This window comes from Pholcus phalangioides, unplaced genomic scaffold (assembly GCF_987345545.1).
Source record: "Pholcus phalangioides strain wild (caught in Gottingen) unplaced genomic scaffold, Ppha-v1.0 ptg000001l_1, whole genome shotgun sequence".
Classification (NCBI taxonomy): Eukaryota; Metazoa; Arthropoda; class Arachnida; order Araneae; family Pholcidae; genus Pholcus; species Pholcus phalangioides.
Genome location: NW_028301594.1, coordinates 21,299,305 through 21,324,405, shown reverse-complemented (window position 1 = coordinate 21,324,405; position 25,101 = coordinate 21,299,305). Strand labels below are relative to the sequence as shown.

The following is a 25,101-nucleotide window of genomic DNA, read 5'->3' as shown; positions in this document are numbered from 1 at the left end:
TTTGCATTTTTGTATAGAAGCAGTGGTTTTTACATTCAATTCAGTTCTTTTCATGAAATTCGACAAAATATACAAATTCTCTTAATTTATTTCACCAGTGTATTTTCGTATATATAAAATTGTTTTTTGAAGCTGATGAAATATAGAATTGAATGTATGTTACGGTAAATGCGTTGAATCGGTAATGCATAATCACCAATCGTCCCGGTAACTTTGATAAATTTCGCAACATTTATCACTTTTACCGACGATTGTGCACAGAGATGTGAGGTGAGAACATTTCCCGAGAATATTCTCGGAGAACGAGAATATTCTCCTGGACGTAAAAATTGGAGAATAATCGAGAATATTCATTTTTATTTTTAATGATTTAAATTTTTTCGCTAATTTTGTTTATATTGTGAAATATAAATCAGTTTTCATTGCCTGAAACATTTACAACAAAACAATTTTTGGTATATAATCACCCCCAATGACAATTTTAGTTCTCCAGGTCATGATGGTTTTAAAAGTTTGGTTATATAAATATTTTAGAAATCTTTAGATTAAAACCTTAAATTATTTTAAAATTAGATAAATTTTCAGAAATAAGTTCACAACAAAAGAAATTAAATAAAAGTTGATTAATAAAGGAAGCTATTCTTATATAATCACCTTCGTTCTAAGGTATAGAACTGTTGTTTTCTTCTATGCACATACACTTAAATTCTGTACCACTCACATTTCTTTAAAAGTTGTGCAATTCAGCCATGTTGGTTTAATTTTCTGGCTTTCGAATTTTAATATTGTGGTCTACAGATTTCAATATTCCCATCTTCCTGACAAGAAGAGAGAGGGGAACAGAGAATATTCTTTAGAACATTCTCTCAAAGGACTATTATAAATTACTTAGAGAATATTATCAAAAAAATAATTGTTCTCAAGTTATTTATCGAGATTATTATAATACATGTTACTACATATATTCTTAATAATACTCTCTGGAAAGATTTCGGTAACTGAAGAATATTCTCATTGAGGAGAATATTCAAGAATATTCTCTGGAAGGACTATTATTAATAACTTCAGAATAATTCTTATTATTTTCTATAAGAATATTCCCCAGTAATTTATAAAAGTGGTCCTTCCAGAGAATATTCTCAAGGATAATAACTATAAGGATACATAACTATATTATAAATAACAGGAGAATATTCTCAAGTTATTTATAATAGTAGTTCTACCAGAGAATATTCTCGAATATTCTTGATGAGAATATTCTCCGAAAGATTATTCTCGAGAATTTTACATCTCTAATTTATGCATAATCCTTTTAGACCCTGTATGCACAAACGTGCGGGTTGCTTCTTTTCACTTTAGATATTATTTTTTAACCTCAGGGATGTTCAGCCCAAACTTCAAGAATTGTGCGTTATCGTTGAAATTAAAGCTGAAGTCCCTGAAGTTAAAAAAAAAATTCTGAGAGAAAAATCAACTGCTTCCCAGGGGTTTGCCATCTAACGCATGTGCCCATCCAGGAGCCTCAAGAGTAGAGATGCCTCACGAAAATGAGATCTAGTTAGAATTTACTAGGTAGCCCCTTCCCATCCGTAGCGTGCTTTCTCTGAGGAAGTCTTTTTTTGCAGTCACCTTGAAATTGTTATGCTCAGAAAAATGAGGAGTTACAAGCGGCCCCCCCCCCCCCCCATTAAGCTCGTTGCACCGCCCAAGTTGCCTCAGAATAGTTACAGGCCTGCCCCTTCCGTTTCTTAGTACTAGGTCTGAAAGGGATAATTTCAAATGAAGTTCATGAGTTTCATAAATATGAAAGAAATCGTAAGGAAAAATATCACTTTAATTTAACCACTTTTATCCATCTTAGCCTGTACGTGATGCGTGCACTACACGAATTTTACCATAAAATTCAATTAAAATAAGTATGAAAAGAGATAGATTCTTTGTGATGAGTATCTTGAATAAATGTGTGACGTTTTGCTTTTTTAATGTTTTTAAATCTCTTAATTAAATCAAACAAGTTGGGTTTTTATGTTTGTTTACGAGTTAAATAGCAGTAATCCCATTCTAGCTCGATAATATGATAGAATGAATCTGTCCCGTATTTTACGGGACAGTAATGACTAGCAAAAAATGCCTCCTCTGACACATCAGACTGGATTCATGCCTGGGGGAGGGGGGCGCTGACTAACCGTTTTTGCCCCGTAATAACAATATTAATAAAATTTGTAGATTGCTAAAGAAAAAAAAAATAGCATTTTTTTATCTTTTTTGATCTATTATTACTTAACTTATTGTGGTAAAATGTACTGGGGTACACTTTCATAAATACTAATAATTTTTTAAATTTAGACTGAAAGAGCACACACAACTGTTAGAATAGGTAGTTTTTCTTCATAACAGAACTCTCTATTGCACATTAATTTTACATGTAAATCAAATTTAAAATTTTAATTCTTCATCAGTAGTTCATGAAACTACAAAGTAATCTCGAACACTTTTGACTTGGTGGAGGGGCCCTGGACAGGGAAAAGTAAACAGAAGACCTCAACACACTTGGGAAAGAATGCCTAATTTTTTTCAACAGATATTTTGTTTAAATTTCAAGCTCTAAATTAGTAGAGTCCATGCTTTCTACGATTATTTATTATCCGTGCCCGTTGCACTTTGACTTTAACTTGATTAATTTGATTCTTCGATTTACATAATTTTTGATTTCCTTGTACTATATGTAATCTTTGGCATATCAGTAAATTTTGGTTTTGCCGGAGATGCCCTGCCCCCCTTCCTGGGGAGGGGGCGAAGTGCTTACGCTGCTTCTTGCGACAGAGCTTGGGTGTCTCGCGGTTTGTCCAGTTTCTCCAATGGAGTCCAGGCAGAAATGAGATCTAGCTTGAACACTCCCCAACGTTGTAAAAACCTTATTCGGCAAATGAACTTCCCCAGCGTAACTTTCGTTACTTAAACTGTTCCGTTTGGGTATATAGGATTTTATGGTGACTTTTAAACATATGACAATGCTGTTAACAAGCTATTATTTTAATGGGAGCCATAAAAATAGTCTGTTCCTCTTTCTGAAACTTTTTCATAGTGACGACTTAACCGAAATTAGCGACGAGTAAACGAGGGTTTAATAACATTCAGTGGCGTCGGAGCCGGGGGTGCTGTGGGTGCTCGAGCACCCACGAAAATTTGTAAAACAGGTCTGAGCACCCACAGAATTGATTCAGAAATCGAAATTTCCTATATGGAACTCAAGACGAGCACCCACAGGTTCGAAACACTTCCGACGCCCCTGATAACATTGTCTATGAGAGTTGGAAGGGCCTGAAGAAAAATGACTTAAGCGGAGTGAGTGACGACTTAACGAGATTTTACTGTATATACATGCATGTATTTCATATAACACAAAAATTCAACTGTTCCCCTAATTTCCTTGTAACGGGGCAATTGGCCCTAAACAATAAAGATTATTATTATAATATTATGATTCATCTTCGTATTACACAGAATAGAAGAAAATTTCGTATAAATAAAAAAAACCCAGTTTTTTTGTATGATCACTATTTTATAAATATTTTCACTAGGGCTGTCTCGACGTATAGCCTCGCCTTTTAAGTGCGCCAAGATGCATAGGATAAACCCCATGGGCGGATACGGGGAAGGCCCCCGGTTCCCAAAAAATATTAGCATAGGAGAGAAGATGGAGTTCATCGATAGTGAGATTTTGTACGTTGACTTTCTTGACCGATTATGTAAATTAACAGGCCGATACTTCCAGTGTGATGAAAAAATAGAGCGCACCACACACACACGTCTATTATAGTCCGGAGGCAGATGATGCTGTTTAGATCTACCTGCATTGTTTTGCTTCTTAAATTCACCTTAGTTTTGAATACTGCGAACCAGTGAGTTTATTGGTGCGCAAGAAATAGATTCTTCTCATGGGTTTTCCCTCGTTAATGCTCTAGTTCCAACGTTATTTCTGTGCAACACGACGGTTCCCCCCCCCCCCCTTTTAAGACAGGGTCTGCTAAGAAGCAGTGCATCAGTTCACGTTTATTTGCAACTTGTGCTCTTCATTTTCCATTTCAAATAGAAGAACGTTCACCCTTTTTTGAATAAAATATTGATAAGAATGTTCGAAACTTAAAAAAACCCACCTCTTACTTCTGTGTTTTACAGAATTAAAGCAGAGGGTCAGGTTGCTTGCAGTATCGCGCCAGTGTGCACCCTGTCTAAGATCCAGCTATAACATTCGCTGCCAAAAAGTTAGGATATATTCCAGCAGGTCATTTACCCAATATCATCATAGCAGAAGGTTTTGCTTTATTTTGCAACGAGCCCTCAGCTGATTGAGAATGTTCAACAGTAAAAATTTCAATGACAGCACTAGTAAGAACACGAAATAATCACAACTGGCACCACCATCCATTAGAAAACCGGTGCTCCGTGACCACTCGAGGAAAATAACAAAGAAAAAACCAGTAAATTTAAAAAAGAAATTAAATATTTTTTGAATAATAAAAATAAATGAGTAACTTTGATAAATAATTAAAAAACAGGCCTACAGGGCTCCGCCATAGAATTTTTTAAACTAAAAAAGGCTCCGTAAGTCAAAAAGGTAAATAAACAACAGCGATTGACTATAGAGATAAATAATACTGACGTCACACTTCATTCAAAGATGGCGGATTAGCCTGGGGCGTCAAGGAGCCCTACCCTCGCCTATGAACAAATCATCACAGCAAACGGCAATAAAAATATATATATATATTTCTTCTCAAAAATCATACACTGAAGAGCCAAAAAAACTGGTCCACCTGCCTAATATCGTGTAGGGCCCCCGCGAGCCCGCAGAAGTGCCGCAACACGACGTGGCATGGACTCGACTAATGAATGAAGTAGTGCTGGAGGTAATTGACACCATGAATCCTGCAGGGCTGTCCATAAATCCGTAGGAGTAAGAGGGGGTGGAGATCTCTTCTGAACAGCACGTTGCAAGGCATCCCAGATATGTTCAATAATGTTCGTGTCTGGGGATTTAGGTGGCCAGCGGAAGTGTCTAAAGTCAGAAGAGTGTTCCTGGAGCCACTTTGTAGCAATTCTGGACGTGTGGAGTGTCGCATTGTCCTGCTGAAATTGTCCAAGTCCGTCGGAATGCACAATGGACATGAATGGGTGCAGGGGATCAGACAGGATGCTTACGTACCTGTCAGAATCGTATCTAGACGTATCAGGGGTCCCATATAACGCCAACAGCACACGCCTCATATCACAGAGCCTCCACCAGCTTGAGCAGTCCCCTGTTGACATGTAGGGTCCATGGATTCATGAGGTTGTCTCCATACCCGTACACGTCCATCAGCTAGAAGCAATTGGAACCGAGACTCGTCAGACCAGGCAACGTGTTTCCAGTCAAATGTCGGTGTTGACGGGCCCAGGCGAGGCGTAAAGCTATGTGTCGTGCAGTCATCAAGGGTACACGAGTGGGTCTTCAGCTCCGTAGCCAGACACTTGTGTTATATAGGCGTTGCCGACCGCAGCGCCGTACTCTGATTGGTTCCATATCTCTTTATTTGCATACGCATCCTGTACCAGTTTTTTTTGGCTCTTCAGTTTATTAAAATGCAACACCTACTTAAGAAAATTCCTCTATGATAAATGTAAATGAAATCGACATGTTAACGTATTGAAACTGGTGTTTTTGAAGCTTTTTTTTTTTTTTTTCAAGCCACGCACAACTCAGGTCTATTGCCATGGGCAATTCACTACCTAGTGAGTTGTGCGAGTATGCATACCTAACAGTCTGAGTGCATATCTAGTGTTGTGTATGATTTTTTAGTGCTGCCATCTATATCTCAGAAGTGAAGTGTAATGACTGAATATTTGTACTGTTTGTAGGACTGTTGCTCTTTGTGGCGAGACCTTTTAACGGGGAGATCGGCTCGCCTCGCATTTGCGCCTTGAAGTTCGGAACCACAGAAAACCAACTTCAGCCGACCACCACTGTGGTGACGGTGGGGCTCGAACCCGGGTCCCCACGATGCGAGTCCGTCACTATGACCAGTCGACCACCACAGCAGCAAGTTTTTGAAGCTGTTTGTAAATACTATATTTTACACAAAATTTATTTTTATCTTCTCCCAGATCAATACGTTCAGTAAATTTTGTTTCTCACAAGTGGCGCAACGGCAAGACATCATTTTATCATGGGCATGTACTCCAAAGCAGATGCTGAAAAAAACCGATGCATGTTACAAAAAAAAAAATCTGGTTGAAAACACTATTATGTGAATTTTACCGCAGAATATTTCCAGTCAGCTCAGGGCTGAATCAGGCAAAGTCTTCTGCTTTGGGAACACACGTCACTGAAAATTATTTTCTAGTGGGTTTTTTCCAGGAAAAAAGACCCACTCTTAAGAAATTTTAATGCCGCAGAGCAAAGTGACAAATGGTTGTGTTGTGCCTGTTGCACCGAATGTACCCGATGGAAGGAAATTAGAGAGAACCTAAAGAAAGCTGTTCCTGTCACCTGTCTGTAAATGGCAAAAATACATGTGCATGGGTCTCCAGACCCAATGTTAAAATGCTTAAGTTTCAAAATGTTGCGTGATCCGGCTCACACAATGAACCTAGCTGATCACCATCCATATTTGGTAAGATTTTGAGTGAATTAACTGTTACACACTCAAGCCTGACTAGATAAAAGAAAATGTAAAGGCTGTGTCTATTAGATCAGTGGCGCTCGATAGAAGGTTAACAGACGTACATTTTCTTTGTGATAATTTTTGCACTTAGTAACAGGAAAATTATCCCACGTCTGAAATTCTCCTACCGACACCAATGAAGACACAGAGACAACAAATGCAAAAAGCAACACTGACGCCTCTGTCAAAAAAAACAAAAAAAAAACTGGTTGAAAGCACTATCATGTGAATTTTACCACAGAATATTTCCAGTCAGCTGAGGGCTGAATCATGCAAAGTCTTCTGCTTTGGGGAACACACATGTCACTCACTCTCTCTCTGAAAATTTTGTCAATATGAAACAAATAAAGTTGATTTGATAATTATTTGTCATGTGATAATTCTTTTGTGTAATTTTGTCACCTTGACTACCTGAATTTCAGTTACCTTGATTATGTCACTATAACCCTTTTTCTTTGTCAATTTTGTTTCCCAACTTTCCTCAAGAGCGGAACAATCTCACTTATTTCAGGGGGAGGGGAATCAAAGAATTTCATAAAAATTGAATTTTGCAGTAGCTACTGCTACTAGTTGATTTTCTCAAACGAACTGTTTGTTAAGTAACTTTTAATATCAAAACCACTTCTGTGCCATAAATAAAACATAAAATTTGAGTTAATAACATATTTTTCTATAACAGGACCCTTAAAATCTATCTTGAAATGCTATATAACTGAAAATTCGCCAGACCCCACACCTAAATGATGGGAGAAACTTCAGTAACCAATGATATAAGACGAACAAATACAACTACATCAGACATTTCCACACAATACATACATACACATTGACACTCAATCCATCAGCATGATCACTTGGCTATGAACAACATGACAGGAAAAACATCAACGTAATTCATCTGCATTAATTTAATCACATTAGATCGATTCACACCTTTCAACCACAATTTATTAATTTTGTTTAAAAACTATACGGTCATAAATAGACAACAAATAAGGAGAAAAAATATATAATAATCGCTGTACCAGCCAATGAGAAGGAAAAAACCAATCGATATTCTGGATTGTTATCAATATACACATGCTTATGTACAAAAAAAAAAGTTTCTTTGAATGGCAGTACAAGGCTTGAAATCGAGCCGTTTTTGAATCATGGAAACCATTTCAGGTTTCATTCAGCTTTAAAAAAAAAAGGAGCAAAAACACAGCGAGATGACATTTCCTTTGGTCATTCGCACAGGACGTTATGAAAAACTGGCGAAGAATAAACCAAACAGGGGGAAAAAAATACTGTTCCATTTTATCACTTTGTTTGAGTTTCTGTTTTAAAATCGATCACATTTGTCGGTGACGAATCTCAGCAGAAAATTGCTACCTCCGATGGGCTTCGAGTAGCCAGATCCTGGGCAAAGAGTGAACGACACTATTTTTGAAGGCAAACAAAATATCTTGTGGTGCACATTAATGAAGAACCAAAACGGCAGATAAAAAATATTAAACTTTGCTCAAGGGCATTGTGATTTATTCCTTTTTTTTTAAATCCCTGAAAGCATCTTGAAAGAGGTCAGAAGTATATAGCCTGCGTATGTATGTACAAAATATCCACAATTCCACCTGCAAAAGAAAGAAAAATCCATTTGTATCTCATTGACAGAAAATGCATATTCTCCCATACATCTAGTCCCTAAAGCCGAATTTTTTGCAATGTTCTGCAACACGAGCCTTCAGCTGACTGAAAATGTTCTGCATTAAAAATTTGCATATATATAATAGCATTTTTTTCTACACTTTTCTTAAAATTCTTCCAGATTGTTCTGCGACGCACGTCGCACATTTCGGCATATTCTGCTTTGGGGCATCTAGTTATAGAGAACCACGCTCTGGTATGTGAACTGAAACAAATTTATGTTCACTGAATCAACCTATTATGGTATGTATACAGTAGGACCTTGTGTGACTATCCAGAACTCCCTTAATCTTCCATATACATAATATGCTGATTGCTGAGTTGCTGCTGTGCTTGATTTGGGTACAAATTCAAAAAACATAACACCTAATTACGTTCATTTACACAACTGCCAAATGATGAACATCACTGTTAGGGGTGTCAACAGGAAAAAAAACCCACTCTTAAGAAATTTTAATGCCGCAGAGCAAAGTGACAAATGGTTGTGTTGTGCCTGTTGCACCGAATGTACCCGATGGAAGGAAATTAGAGAGAACCTAAAGAAAGCTGTTCCTGTCACCTGTCTGTAAATGGCAAAAATACATGTGCATGGGTCTCCAGACCCAATGTTAAAATGCTTAAGTTTCAAAATGTTGCGTGATCCGGCTCACACAATGAACCTAGCTGATCACCATCCATATTTGGTAAGATTTTGAGTGAATTAACTGTTACACACTCAAGCCTGACTAGATAAAAGAAAATGTAAAGGCTGTGTCTATTAGATCAGTGGCGCTCGATAGAAGGTTAACAGACGTACATTTTCTTTGTGATAATTTTTGCACTTAGTAACAGGAAAATTATCCCACGTCTGAAATTCTCCTACCGACACCAATGAAGACACAGAGACAACAAATGCAAAAAGCAACACTGACGCCTCTGTCAAAAAAAACAAAAAAAAAAACTGGTTGAAAGCACTATCATGTGAATTTTACCACAGAATATTTCCAGTCAGCTGAGGGCTGAATCATGCAAAGTCTTCTGCTTTGGGGAACACACATGTCACTCACTCTCTCTCTGAAAATTTTGTCAATATGAAACAAATAAAGTTGATTTGATAATTATTTGTCATGTGATAATTCTTTTGTGTAATTTTGTCACCTTGACCACCTGAATTTCAGTTACCTTGATTATGTCACTATAACCCTTTTTCTTTGTCAATTTTGTTTCCCAACTTTCCTCAAGAGCGGAACAACTCACTTATTTCAGGGGAAGGGGAATCAAAAAATTTCATAAAAATTGAATTTTGCAGTAGCTACTGCTACTATTTGATTTTCTCAAACGAACTGTTTGTTAAGTAACTTTTAATATCAAAACCACTTCTGTGCCATAAATAAAACATAAAATTTGAGTTAATAACATATTTTTCTATAACAGGACCCTTAAAATCTATCTTGAAATGCTATATAACTGAAAATTCGCCAGACCCCACACCTAAATGATGGGAGAAACTTCAGTAACCAATGATATAAGACGAACAAATACAACTACATCAGACATTTCCACACAATACATGCATACACATTGACACTCAATCCATCAGCATGATCACTTGACTATGAACAACATGACAATGAATGAACGAACGCCAGAACTTTGCCACTGGATCCTGTTGCAGAGATCTCTTCCAGCCCAGCTTCGTGGCAGAGTCTGGAACACTTTATTTAGTGTCAAAAAAAAAAAAAAACCCATACAAACTTTTTTAAAACATATTTTTCTCGGACAATTGGGTACTGTCGCGATTGAAAAATTTTGTGGTGATTACAGACAAGATGGGATTAGGAATTGGAGAAGTTTCGGGGTTTAGTTAAGATTAATGTACACATATTAGGATGGAGGTATGTTTTAAAAGCAATTGAGCGCCTCCCCCCCCCCCCCATGCCATCTCATCTGTTATCCTACACTTGCCATATTATATACACAGGATACAAAAAGAAAAAGAAATGAGAATCTTATTGTGAAATAATATATATATATATATCCATCGGAGCGAGTCATCTCGCTTAACACCTTATTGGTGAGCAAATGGGTTTGATAAGTTACGACTAGAAGCCAGCATCAGTTTTATTGGGTTGAGTTCACTCGCTCCGGCGGATTTAATGAAAATATACAAAATAGAAGTATTGTGTGGGGGAATATATACAATTAGGGAGCACCCGTGGCATCTCGCTTAGCACCTTATTCGGTGAGCAACGTGAATACAACAATATGAGTACGCACGTGTGTTGTGGGCATGAAATGCATGAAGAACTTGAATGGAGGAAAGAAATACACACATTTATATAGTCGCCCCCCCGTATTCACGGGGGTTACGTTCCAGGAGTGACCGCGAATACGGGAAATCTGTGAATAAACGAAACCATACTTTTTTTCTTGTATATCTCGTTTATTGAACAGCATGAGAAGAGCAAGGTAACGCAGAGGTGTAAGGGAATGTAAAAGAGGGTGCAGAAATTGTTGGCAATGTTTTCTGAAAGAACATTATGATTTCTATTTGCAGTTTCTTCTTCATATCATCGAGTATGTTGGGATATGATGACAAGGCTTCCTCTACCAATTTTTCTACATGTGAAGAACATACCATAGAGGGATCTATGCCATGAAAACAATCTATTGCTGATTTGAGCGTGCGAAGCACTTCCGCTATGTTACGCATGGTGAACTTGTCTTCTACTTTTTTATATTGATCTTCTTCATCTGGTACCGCTTGAGTTTCAGGAGCAGTCAACTGCATTAATTGTTCTTCGATCAATACCTCTGAACTGCTATTAATTAGCTGTTCAAGACATATATCTATATCATTGAACCATTCTCCACCCACTTGTTTCGCTAACGTGAAATGTCTCTTAAGTTGGCTCTGTAGAATTGGTTGTGTCCTTTAGCACACATTGTGACCAAAGTAGTTAATCCAACCCGAGGTGACCGTTTCTCTCTTGGGAGTTGCCACGGTTCTAGTGATGATAGTAATGCCATTAGCGAGCCATTCTAAACATGCACAACTCAAGTTTTGTAAACAAAACACATCAATGACGATTTATGAGTGTTGCAAAAAATAATTTCCAGAAAGGAAAAAACCCAGCGAATACGGGGGGGGGGGGGGCAAACTGTATATATATATATATAACTGCCAGGTCGAGTCGTCTCGCCCTAAACCTATTTTGGTGAACAATGTGGGCTTTGTTTAAATGGGGGATTGTCTGGAGAGAGCCTTAGCTAAGGATCAGCTTCGGTCTTGGTGTTTTGGTTGACTCGATCTGGCTGGTTATATTTATATTAAAAAAAAAAAATGAATACATATAATATAAACTACATGTAATGGTTATTATGAAACTATTCGTGTCGTCCCGCCTAGCACCCTAGCTAGAATAGCGGCATGAAGGACACTTGTGGTTATCACATTTACATCATTGTAATGGGAATGTCATAAAAATTCTTGTTCGGGTCCCGTTAGTACATGCTATATCATGTATTAGTAGTGGCAGTCATGTGGATGTGATTTTTGTTGTTGTTTTTATCCATTTTTGTTTTTTCTCCCAATTATTTTTGTAATATTTAAAACATTATTTTATAAATCTGGTGGGCAGATTTCTTGTTTTTCGTAGGTGTGTATATATCTGAAAAGGCTTGTAATCCTTGCTGCTGTGTTTTTGTTTTTGATTATTTGAGTGAAACATTGTTTTATATTGTTTTCGGAATATTTGTACATGTGTAGATGTTTTGTAAATTTGCACTCTGTTGCATAGTGAACAGGAGTACCCACCATACCGCAGGCACATTTGTCTGTTCGGCGGCGTTTCCGTTCGTGTAGATATATAGGGAATAGGCAGTGTCCTGTTATGAAGATAGTCACCTCCCTATTCCAGTTTAGTGTGTTGTATGTGACTCGAGGGACAATTTCGTGCATTTTCCTTGCTGTTGTTCCTTGGTCCCAAATTTGCTGCCATTTCTGGAGGGTTGCTTGTTTAAGTTGTCGCTTCAGGAGCGTTAGTGGGAAAGGGTTATCAAGTTTATTGTCACAGTTGATTGCAGCTTTGGCTAGAGAGTCTGCTCTCTCGTTTCCAAGATTACATACATGGGCCTTGGTCCAACCTAGGAAAATTTTTGGGTTATAGATGCCGCCTCAATACACGTACTATTTTGTTTCTATTTGTGGGATCTAGAAATGCTTGAAGGAAGGAGCGGTTATCAGTTATTATTAAAACTCGCTCTTCTGCTCCCTTTGCGTATTGTGCAGCTGCTTCTATCGCTAACAACTCTGCTTGGAAGTTACTATTGTTTTTATCTAGCGCTGCTTGCCATGTTTGCTTTTCTGTATTGTTTGTGTATACACAATAGGCTGCCCTGATGTCTTCATCGGTTTTGGAGCCATCTGTGTATATGTGGGTGTTTGCTAGTTTCATATCATGGCCGTCAATCGAAATTTGATTGGGGATAGTTGAGCAGGAGGGGTGGTGGTGCCAGCCATGCTCCTGTGCTTCAAAGTTATTGGGGTCAAAGTCTAGAAGTTCTGGTTGAATGTTTTTCCTAAACCTAACTGTGTTTGTGTAGACTGCTTCCATTTGGAGCTTTAGGTGTAGTGGGCAGTTGCCTGTGATCACTTGGAGTCCGAGCGTAGCTGTTGTGTCATAGGCTTCGGTTATTGTTAAAAGAAATTTCCTCTGTGCACTATCTAAGGCCAGTTGTGTTTTTTTGGTTGGATGCCTATACCAAGCTGAGGCGCCATGGGCCAAGAATCTCTCGATCACAGTCTTGTAGATAGCGTTCCTAATGCTTTGTGAGATGCCCCAGGATTTTCCTGCTATTTTAGTTAGTTTAAAATGGAAGCGAGTCGCTTTTAGTTCGCGTTCATTGATGTGTGATTGCCAGCCGAGGTCATTTTGGATGGTTACGCCTAAATACGGGGTGATTATAAAAAAACTATCCTGACATATGGGCCCCTAACTATCATACCATTCACAGAAACTGAATGAAATTTTGGCATAAGGTATTTTGAGGTATGCGCTCAAGAATGATATGGAAAACAACAGTGTCACTCTAACAGTTACGGTTACAGTGAGAAAATTTCGAAAATATCAAATGGCAACACCAAGTTTTTTGTATTGGAATGTGATCTCCATACTGAAAAACACTAAATAGCGTTGGAATGGCACCTGTAGCACGAAACTCCCCGAAGCTAGGCAAGGAAAAAGTAAAAAGGACATTAATGTTCGTTTCATTCGTCACACCGTTTCTTTGGCTGAGATCCCAGCCTGATTAGTCCTCCACAAGGTCATGTGGAAAATTTGTGAAACACAATAAAATGCTTTATTTTATGCTGCTTTGTCCTTATTGGTTGTCCTCACTTTTAGCCTATCTACCGCCGGTGATTTTCGTGCTACAGGTGCCATTCCAACGCTATTTAGTGTTTTTCAGTATGGAGATCGCATTCCAATACAAAAAACTTGGTGTTGCCATTTGATATTTTCGAAATTTTCTCACTTTAACCGTAACTATTATAGTTACACTGTTGTTTTCCATATCATTCATGAGCGCATACATCAAAATACCTTATGCCAAAATTTCATTCAGTTTCTGTGAATGGTATGATAGTTAGGGGCCCATATGTCTGGATAGTTTTTTTTATAATCACCCTGTATTTGAGATTGTTTACACATTTAATATTTTTACCATTAATTTTGATCCTACGGGGATATTTATTTTTTGTGAAACAGAGAAATTGTGTTTTTTCTGTTGAGATTTTGAGGTTATGTTCATTAAGCCAATTCGAAAAATCGTTAAGAATTTTAGTTGCCTTTGTCGCTAGCTGTGATACATTTACTGACCCTATCAGCAAAGGCTTGGATATGGGCATCTTCCGGGAGGGGGATTTTTAGGGCTTGATTGGCACAAGATTCCATAAAGCTGGCCCGCTACACGAACCCTGTGGACAGCCAATATCCTGTTTTCTAACTGCCAGGACTTCCGGTGTTGTGATTAAGACATGTCTATTTGCTAGGAGGTCCGAAAACATTGATTTAATATTGTTAGGGAGGGGAGCTTTGGACAGTTCTTGGTTTATTGAGGAATAGGTCAGGTTGTTAAAAGCTCCTTTAATATCAATACTTATAAAGGCGACGTCCAGTTCTTTGCTCTTGAATTCGTTAATTTTACTGAGTTTTAGGTTGAGGGCATCATCTATAGAATTACCTGACCTAAAGCCGAATTGAAGGTTAGAGTTATAGTTTTGAGATTCCAGGTGAAAGTTGAGTCTTTGAGTCAAAAGTTTTTCAAGACATTTACAAGGGTTATTGGACGATACGAGTCAATTACATCTGGTTTTTGAAAGAGTGTTACTTGCCCTATCTTAAAGATGTTGGGGAATGTTTTTAGTAAGAGGCATTTGTTGAACAGCGTGAGGAAAAGAGTTGGGTATTGTTTGTGTACATGCTTGATTATTGGGCCATCAATACTATCAAGACCGGGGGCTTTGTTTGTGGGGATCAGTTTTATAATCCTATCCACTTCGGACGGACTGAATGGAGGGCCATTGTAGTTCGACGATGTCATAGTGTTCGTGCTCTGTGCGGAGGACGTGTTAGGTGGTGTGGGAAAGAGTTTTTCCAGAATTATATTAGCAAAATTTGGGTTCCTTGTGCATCTTCTCCAAGAAGTTTGAAAAGCTGGGAGGGGATGATACTTTTGGATTTAACTGTTTTATATTGGTTACCATAAGGATTAGAAACTTTATTACAGAAGTCTCTGAAGGTTTCTCTTTTTGATTTGCGAATTAGTTTATAAAATTTAGCTCTTTCACGTTTAAATATTATATAAAGTCTGGGTTTTTCACCTGGGGAGGCTTTTTGTGTTCTAAGCTGTAGAGCTTTGAGTTTGTTTTGTGCGGCATTTACTTGGGGGGTCCACCAGGAGGTTTTGATATTAAGTTTGGATGTTTTCTTTCTGAGAGATTTATGGAAAGCCTGGAAAATTGAGTTTTCCAACGCTTCCGTTTTGGTGTTGAGATCCTCCGAGGTGTGGCAATTATTAATTAAAGTTATTAATTTGGGGATGTCCCTGAGATGCTTGTTAAGTCTGGAGAGACCAAATTTACTTTTGAATCTTGTGAGTGAGATAGCGTTGGCAGAGATGCTTAGTTCTATCAGAATGTATTTATGAAGGCTGGCAGAGAAGTCTGTTGTTATATGAACAACATGACAGGAGAAACATCAACGTAATTCATCTGCATTAATTTAATCACATTAGATCGATTCACACTTTTTAACCGCAATTTAATTTTGTTTAAAAACTACACTGCTCAAAACAATTAGGGGAGCAAGCAAAAAAGTGAAGAAAACCGTGCGAGACAGCCACGTATTGGCATACAATGAATAGTACACGCGTATCAATGCGCAATACAGAAAAAAGACGTAAAAAAATTTGGAATTAAGCTTTGGAATTCTTTGAAAATATGGAAAAAACATGAAAAGATGATTTAGGGCAATAATTTGGTTACATGTAAACAATAAAAAAAAGTACTGTTTAGACATGATGCATGAGTTTTAATAGAGCGTGTGGTCTCCTCGAACAGCTAAGACTGCTGCTCACCTGTTTGCCACGGATGGGATGAGGTTATTGATCAGACTTTGGGGAATACTGTTCCACTCCTCAAGAAGTGCAATCTGCAAGTCTCGGACAGTAACAGGCGGCCTTGGTCGCGCAGCAATGCGTCGTCCGAGCATGTCCCAAACAGGCTCGATTGGATTCAGGTCAGGAGAGCACGCTGGCCATTCCATACGCTGTATTGTTTCAGCTTCAAGCATGTTCTCCACCAGACGAGCTCTATGCGGTCGAGCATTATCATCCTCGAAAACAAAGGAATCTCCAATGGCTTCAGCGTAAGGGATGATATGAGGTCACAGTATCTCGTCTCCATACCTTCGGGCCGTCAAAGTGCCATTCCGAATGATATGCAGGTCCGTACGTCCGCCTATGCTGATTCCACCCCATACCATCCAACCAGCTCGTCTGTATTGTGACCTTTCACGAACGAATACGGGGTTATTTCGAGTGCCCCTGTCCCTCCATACCAGAACACGTCGGGTGTCACACTCCAGACTGAATCGGGACTCGTCTGTAAACAGCACTTGGCTCCAATCATGTTGCTCCCAATCTCGATGTTCAGCAGCCCATCTTCTTCGGGCCACACAGTGGCGTGGGGTCAACGGAATGCAGATCATTGGCCTACGTGCATAGAGCCCTCCCTCATGAAGCCGATTACGTACTGTTTGGCTGGACACCCTTCGTCCTGTTGCCAAGAGCAACTGTCTTTGCAGCTGCGTAGCATTCTCTGTTCTGTTTCGACGGGCTGTTAACCGTATATACCGGTCATCAGTTGCTGTAGTGGCGCGTGGCCGACCTTGCCCTGGTCGACGTCTAACATTTCCTGTTTCTTATAATCGATTCCACAGCCTTGCAACAACACTTCTGGCGACTCCAACAGCATCCGCGACACTACGTTGTGTTTGCCCGGATTCCAGTCTGCCTATAAACACGCCATGCCATGGATTCCGGTAAATCACGTTGTTGAGACATCCTCAAGACACCTTGTCTCAAAAAAAAAATACTGCGCAATCGAACTTCACAGTTACGGCAGTAAAACAGACGTTTCTGCAACATCCAGATTTCTGCCCTTATCTCCTTTCCAAAAACTTTCTCGTTTTTGACGTCATAAACTTTGATTTGCATATGAAGTTTTCTTCTTCCGTTTCCTGCTAGGCTTTAAATTATGGATGATCCATTTTATGTTACTTATCGGTATACATCTTTGCGTAATTTTGTTAAAACCATGTGCTCCCCTAATTGTTTTGAGCAGTGCACATGGTCATAAATAAGGAGAAAAAAATATATAATAATCGCTGTACCAGCTAATGAGAAGGAAAAAAAACCAATCAATATTCTGGATTGTTATGAATATACACATGCTTATGTACAAAAAAAAAGTTTCTTTGAATGGCAGTACAAGGCTTGAAATCAAGCCGTTTTTGAATCATGTAAACCATTTCAGGTTTCATTCAGCTTTAAAAAAAAAAAAGACAGAAAACACAGCGATGACATTTCCTTTGGTCATTCACACAGGACATTATGAAAAACTGGCAAAGAATAAACCAAACAAGGGGAAAAAATACTGTTTCATTTTATCACTTTGTTTTGTTTTTTTAAATCGATCACATTTGTCAGTGACGAATCTCAGCAGAAAATTGCTACCTCCAATGGGCTTCGAGTAGCCAGATCCTGGGCAAAGAGTGTACGACACTATTTTAGGCAAGCAAAATATCTTATGGTGCACATCAATGAAGAACCAAAACGGCAGATAAAAAATATTAATTTCAAACTTGAATATTATGATATTAGCCACATGGTGGAAAATTGGAGTCACAGACACTGGAAAATCATTGGATATCTTCATTCTAAAAATCCATTGAATTGGCTGAAAGCATATTGAATTGGCTGAAAGCATATTGAATTGGCTGAAAGCATATTGTGATAATCATGAAACCTTGCCTTTCCCGGTATGCTGGCTAATGCGGGGGAATATTGTGCATTGTTAATTACAGACTCTCATCTCCTCTATTAATGGATGTGAATGCAATCGTTGTAACCGTACAGAACTTTCTTGGGAGAAGTATTCACAAAACCAAGGAATGGCAAATCAGTGGAGTGGGAGGAGGAATTCAGAGAACAGTCAAATTTCATAGGGGAGCAGAGCATATCCCTCAACTAAACTGGTCCGAAATGTATATTTGATGACTTGTTCGGGACTTGGGGACTGTTTTTTTAAACCAGCAAACATGCTGGCGTAATTTCTGAATATTTTGTGCTGTTTTTAGACTTCAATGCAGCTATCACACATACATGCGATGGAAATATTGATGTGTGCCTATTTATGCTTTGAAGTGGTTTTCATATGAATGCACAGAATATTCACAAAACTATTATGGGGAGCCGCAAATAGACCCTGATTAGGGGAAGGTGTGGTTGGTACAGACACAGGGCGCCTTAATCCTAGAATACTAACTAAAATAAAAACTGAATGTCTGACTACGTTTATGAGACATAGAGTTAGTATATATTCTAGCGTTACGAGCATCTTAGCCCCCCCCCCCCCCAGGCCAAGGGATTTTTCTGAGGCCTCCTACCTACATAGAAATTTCTGCCCTGAAATTTACATAAATTATTCTCAGAAATTCAAGCAGATCTGATTATTATGAGATCTCCCACGCATGCTTGGGTGGTCTTATGAATTAAGATAGCAGAGTGTACAGATTTTGTAAACTCTTAGGAGCCAATAGACTAGTTCAAAAACTTCTGATAAATCCCAACTTGCTTTTCGGAGTAGTCAAATAAAGACATCAATGAGAGCTGCTGATAATAAAGCGCACCAACTAGAAATGACAGTCAGTGGACCTGAAGACCGAAATCCTATTGTTTTGCACAACAGGATATGCTGTTTTAAAACTGCCCCGGGCTCTCTAAGAGCAACCATTACTTCATATCGGCATACAAAGCTAGCCTCTATTCCAGACATCTTCAACCCATTGCTCGCGAGCACCAGACTGCTCGCTGCTCGTGTCCAATTTCGTGCTCACAAGCACTAGATCAACTTTACAATTAAACCCGCTTTGTATACAAATTGCATTTAAGGACTAAAATTAACCTTATTTCATGCATTCTTATGCCAAACTTGCCATCAGGGTGCTCTTCATTTGATGATGGGTACAAGCAGTGCTCGCGAGTAAAAAAGGTTGAAAAAACCTCTACTCTATTCTTTCAGATGCTTTAAGAAGAGAAGGCAAACAAGTAAAAGTCAGGATGCCAGGTCTGGACTGTAAGCCCATGTTAAATTCATCATTTCATTTTTACTTACTTTCAATAAAACAACCTGGGATTTCTGGGACCGGGTCGCGGGGTGTGGCTGTGGGATTTTTTGGCCATAGCTCGGGTTTGTGGGCTCCTCCTGGGGTGAGGGCAATGCTGCTATAAAGGGGGAAACAACCAGAAGACCAGGCTCCTCGCCTGAAGCTAGGACTTAGAAGGGTTGTCGGGAAGGGGAGTTTGCTGGTGGTTCACCAGTGGGCACCCCGGTCCTCCTCAGCACGATCCAACCCATACGGCTGAAGGGCTTACATTACGGAAGAAGCAGCCCGGGCAATGTCTGGTTATTTGATCATTTTTGTCGCACCACTGTCATTTTCTGCACACGAGGGCTAATTAGACCGGGACCTACAATTTATTGCAGATTCTGAATGGCAGGCTTGTTTCTTATACTCATCGAGAGGTTGGTGCGCTAACCCTACAATGGGGGACTCCCTGTGATAGCAATTTTTGCTGTGGTCAAGTCACTGTTTTTTGTTGTATCCCTGCGTCAGGAAAGTTTTCTGACAAGGCCAAACCAGGTATCGAACTCGCAACACCTCTAAACACCCTTTGGTACTTTAGGCAAGTATCTTATTAACTGGGATACTAAGCCGGGCCATGTCTGGTCTGATAAGAGGTCTGGACTGCAAGACTTTCCCATTAAATTTAATGAGGAGGTTGGTTAGGGACACAAACAGATGGGCATTGCATGCAAAAACAGAACACCTACACTCAAAAACTGCATTCTTCATGGCATAATGGCAGCCTGGACAAATCCCAGGTGCCAGGCCAAAATGGAGACTTGAAAATTGGTATTGGTGCCTAAAATTTTTAAAATGTGGTTGTTAAATTGGAGTAAATTTCTAAATTTGATTCCAAGGGTGACACAAAAATTCTGATTTTACTATGCTACATCTTCTAACATGGGAAAAGTAAAAGAAAACATTATTTAGGACAGTTTTTCTTGAGCAAAACCGCATGCTTGGCTCCGAAGAAACTGGGCAGGCACTTAAATATTTTTTTGATTCGTCAAGTCCTGGCATAATGCAGATGTTACAATGCTCCTGAATTTTGCTGGCACCTCTGCATTCACAGAACTCAATAAGCAGCAGCTCTTAGTCTTTGAAGAAGCTATGGTAGTGAACTGGACTTCAGCTATTTCATACTGAGAACACACATTCTGGCATGTACCGAATCATTAGAAATTCCACAGAGGAATGTATATGAGGTGAATGTACGGGTAAGTAGGAGTGGTCATTCCATACTGCTTTAACTCGCCATGGTGGCTAAGAAATTGGAATCTGTGTCTAAAATTTTATATGTGTGATGAATATATTGTTGTCTGAGGACAACACAATTTGTTTTCGGAAATTATGTCAACAGGCTACCAATACAGGAAAGAGTCAATAAGTCCTAAAAAAAGTAGACAAAATTAATTTATGACCGTTTTCCTTGGAAAAAATATTTTTGCTGCTCCTAGGAAATTTAGAAAGTGAACAAATTATTTCTTGATTGTTCAAGCAAGGGGATAATGTCATGATGATTCTCCATTATTTCCTGGGAATAGCCCACTATTGCCAGGAAATTCTAGAGAGAATATGCTCACTAATGTAAAAAACAATGGCCAGTTGTTACCAGCACATAGTCCCAGATTTGTAAGTTTGTACACCTATTTCTCAAACTCCTTTGGTAGAAAGTGAGGATGAATGAGTGAAAATAAAATTGACACATCGGTAAAACATATGCCATTTTTCCCGAAATTTGTTTCTCAGAGGAGGTTATGAAAGATGAGTAATAGATTTTGTACAGAAAATTTTGTTCCTCAAAAGCCAGGTCTACACCTGCAGCGGAAAACAAGTTTTTGAGGTACAGCTGCACACAGCCCAATCAATGCAGATGATAAACAGCATAACATCATGTATCCTTGCTCTTGAAAGAGTGAGCCACTGGGAATTGGTATAGCAACGAAACTAGCTTATTTGTGCACATTCTATTTGAACGTCATCTTCTTTTAAACATGCATTGCTGATGATCAGCACTGCCGCTATGGTGGTCGAGTGGTCATAGTGACGGACTCTCATCGCGAGGACCCACCGTTGCCACAGTGGCATCAGCTGAAGTTGGTTTTCTGTGGTTCCCAACTTCAAGGCACGAATGCGAGCTGATCTCCATGTTAAAAAGTCTCGCCACAGAGAGCAACAGTCCTAAAAACAGCACAAATGTAATTCAATCATGAAACATCACTCACTTCTGAAATATAGATGGCAGCACTGAAAAATCAAACACAACACTACATATGCATTCAGACTGTTAGGTACACACACAGTTACACCTCTGGTACAACTCACTAGGTAGTAAATCACCCATAAATGGTGATAGACCTGAGTTGTGCTCAGTTTGAATGAATGATGATCAGCACTAGCGCTTGCTCCACATGGGACAAGCTTCTCAAACACCTTACACCTCGGTCCAGTGTAGTGAGCAGGTGTGGGCCCAGCTAATCAGAATATTAAGTATTTTTTGCATTGTCCCCCCCCACAGACACATCACCACACTTGAACAACCGTAGAATAAACTTAAGGAATTACGGTAACGTTCATTCAACATTACTGATATTACAGTCCCATTTTCCAAAGAGTGACATGCTTTCCTAAAATTCCTCACCTTTTTATTTGATCACACCCAGGCTTGGTGAATCCCAGGCTGCAGGTCGCTGTGACAACTAAAAAATTGACATTGGTGACACTTCTTTTATGTATGGTAACTGAATTGAAGTCTGAGGACAGCACAAAATTATCAAAAATCATGTCAATTGTGTCTGCTAGCACTGGGGGAAGGGGGGGGGGGGGTGTCCAGTCCAAGTCTCCGAATAAGTCAAAGAATACACTATTTTGCATAAATTTGTTGCTCACAAAATAATAATTGAAACTTGTGAAATTTTGCTGGGGCCAAATTTTTATTTTTCAAACCCTGATCGCATATATAAGATTTGCATAATTGAGAATAAAAAAGAAATCTGCAGAGAAGACAGTGTTTTTATTAGGAAACTTAACCCTAGAACAATGGAAGAGGTTCATTTTGACTGCTATAGAGATATTTCACTAATGTGATTGCGAAACCATCTGCTGAAATGGGACAGTCTTCTTATGTGAACATTAATATTAAGGGAACAGAGATGTTCTCACATGGTGTTAGGTTTCCCCAGTACCTATTTTGTACGATTCAAAGATACACTTTTGAAAAAGCTTGTCGTCGTATGTTATTCAATTCATTTAGCGTTTCTATGGATTTTTGTGTACCAGCAAATTCAATCAATAAAAGCAATGTCACACAATGAAAATCTTAAGTTTTCACAATTTTTACAGGACTCCAGTCAGAGGGCCAAGACGACTCTTATTGTGTGTTTCTTCAAACTATAAATTTACTATAGAAGAGCTCTTGGGGGGATCAAAGATCCCAGCCTGCTGGATTCTGCGGGATGATACAATTTTACCACATGTCATACTTTCGACAGGGCAAAAAAAATACTTCTACAGTTGTTAAGCAGTGAAAATCTAGACATTGCGTACCATGCACACCCAAAATTGAAATCGCAAAATTTCTGAAATAAATTATGAAATTTTATCACTTTACTAACAAGTGTCATTGATGGCTTCAACAAAATGAATTAATTCAACATGCAATGTGATCATCATTGAAAAGCTGTTGTATGGATGTATTTTACATTTCCCAAGATAGATTTGATGGCTATTTACAGTTTTCCCTTATTCCGTTCATGCAATCTCATCACAAATTTCTCAAGCTCACTATGCACTTTGTCAGTAGACTGCAGACCTACCAACCTTCAGAAAGTGAAAACCCTGTAACTTTCTTATGAAAATCCTGCAATTTACTTTAAAATCCAGCAAACATACTTTTGCATGCCGAGTCTTCTATTTTTTTGCCATAATAAGTATTACATCAATTGACCATATTTTACAGGACATTCCTGTATTCTTAGTCATCATTTGCTGTCCGATATATAAGGAATAACCACCATATCTAAAGGAATGGCCTTTTTTTTCCCCATGATATTTCCTTGAATGATACTTACTACTGATACCAATTATGCACCTTGTACGCATTCCTCTACGGAATTTATAACTAATCGGTACATGCTGGAATGTGTGCGTATGTGTTGTGAACCTAATCGTGACTTTTGTTTCTGTGTAATGCTTGTTATGCTTGTTATGTAATATATTACCATCAATTTCTCTAACTGTGAGTGAAGTGCAATGATTAAATAATTGTAATTTGTAGGACTGTTGCTCTCCTCGGCGAGACTTTGTAATGGGGGAGATTGCCTCACATTTGTGCCTTGAAGTTGGTAACCACGAAAAAATGATACTGGACATTTTTGTTATGCTAAACATCTTTCGTGTGAAATCATTGTAATTTACAAATTTATAGAAACCCTCAATTTCTCTCCCATCTGCAATAATAAATTTCACTTACAATGTCCCATATTTTCTGGTATACGAATTCTAATTTCCCATAATTTTTGTCATGAACTATGGCCGGCATAGTAATACCTATTGAATTAACATTCATAGATTTTGATGACCTTTACCACCATTCATATAGGGTACCGTTCAGGTGGTGTCAGAGCTTTTCACATTAATGGGGATCACTTCCTAAAGGAAAACACAATGGCAGTTGGGAAACAGCAAACTCAATGTTTCTTTCTTCATTTTCAAGCTTTTCTTTTTTTTCCATGTTGTCAACAATAATTGAAATCGGGCAATATCAATTCATAATCCGGAAGCCATGTTGCGAAATCTGGCATTGCCAGGCTAAATCCAAAAAGTTGGGAGATCTGGGACTGCCAAGTGACAATGAAGTCACGAATTACAAGAGCTCAAAATATTGTGGTCAAACCTCTTTTTAAAGAAACAAAACACAGTATTAGTCTTTGTCATAACCACCGTTTTGCCTGAATTCCAAAAAAAAAAAAAAAAAAAAAAAAATTGCCACATGAACAAGGGATTTATAGCAAAAACAGACGTGCCAACTTTTGAAATCCAGAAATCCGGAGGCTCTCACGAGGGGGGGCACCCCCCCCCCCATAAACAAAAAAGTTAATTAAGAAATTTTCAAATTTTTTTTTTAAAAAATAAATTAAGAAAAAGTTACATTCCCCCCCCCCTCTCCCCCAAGCAGGTTCGCATTGCCCCTGAGAAGAATATAATTCCATGCAGAATAGAGAAATCACATCTACATACTGTTCATAAAGTATGTGTTTCCTTTTGTGGATGCTATCAGTGATTGATAATCTTGGGTATATGAATTCTTAAAAGCTTTATATTTGGCTGTATATAGCTTAATATTTGCTTTCTGAAGATGTTTAATCGGAAGAAACAATTAAAAAAAAAAAATTCAAATTACAAAGCTGCGGACGAAAAAATTTGTTTTACCACGCGGCTGTTAATGGAATACAATAACGATTGCGAATGCGAGCCGATCTCCCCTTTAAAAAGTCTCGCCACAGAGAGCAACAGACCTATAAACAGTACAAATCTAATTCAATCATAACACATCACTCACTTCGCTTCTGAAATACAGATGGCAGCACTGCAAAATAAAACACAACACTACATACGCACTCAGACTGTTAGGTACACACATACTTAATTAAATGAATTCATTTTTATGACTCAACTTGTTCAAAACACAAAAGTTTGTTTTCTGCGCATATATACATTAATGGAGGCAGGGGAGTAGCAAGGCTATGTATGGCCTGCTCTGT

General features: G+C 38.6%; 1 pseudogene across 1 annotated transcript in view; it reads right to left on the bottom strand.

The window, feature by feature from the left end:
- Nucleotides 1–8,212: 8,212 nt before the first annotated feature.
- The window catches only part of LOC149090054 (uncharacterized), a 21,010-nt pseudogene continuing 4,121 nt past the window's right edge, over nt 8,213–25,101 (bottom strand). Inside the window, exon 4 of the transcript XR_016193007.1 lies at nt 8,213–8,317. The product of XR_016193007.1 is annotated as an uncharacterized LOC149090054 (transcript). The remainder of the gene's footprint in view (nt 8,318–25,101) is intronic.